Raw genomic sequence first — 247 nt, 5'->3', positions numbered from 1 at the left:
CCTAAGGTGTGGGGAAGAGGTCTGTCAGCCTCCGGCAAAGAAGGCCGACAGAGTCCCCCGGTGGGGCTCTCGGACGGAGTTCCTGCAGTCCTGACATCCTGACAGGAGTGGAGGACTGAGGAAGGCCGCGCATGGCGTCCCTCCGGAGCGGCTTTTCTAGGAGTGGGAGGGCAATAGGCGGGGCACGGGCGTGTCAGGGGGCGTTCCACAGGTGCGACCAGGTAAATCTTGGTCTCTTCGGATTGAC

This window comes from Rhinopithecus roxellana, chromosome 4, assembly GCF_007565055.1.
Source record: "Rhinopithecus roxellana isolate Shanxi Qingling chromosome 4, ASM756505v1, whole genome shotgun sequence".
Classification (NCBI taxonomy): domain Eukaryota; kingdom Metazoa; phylum Chordata; class Mammalia; order Primates; family Cercopithecidae; genus Rhinopithecus; species Rhinopithecus roxellana.
This window is presented reverse-complemented; position numbering follows the sequence as displayed.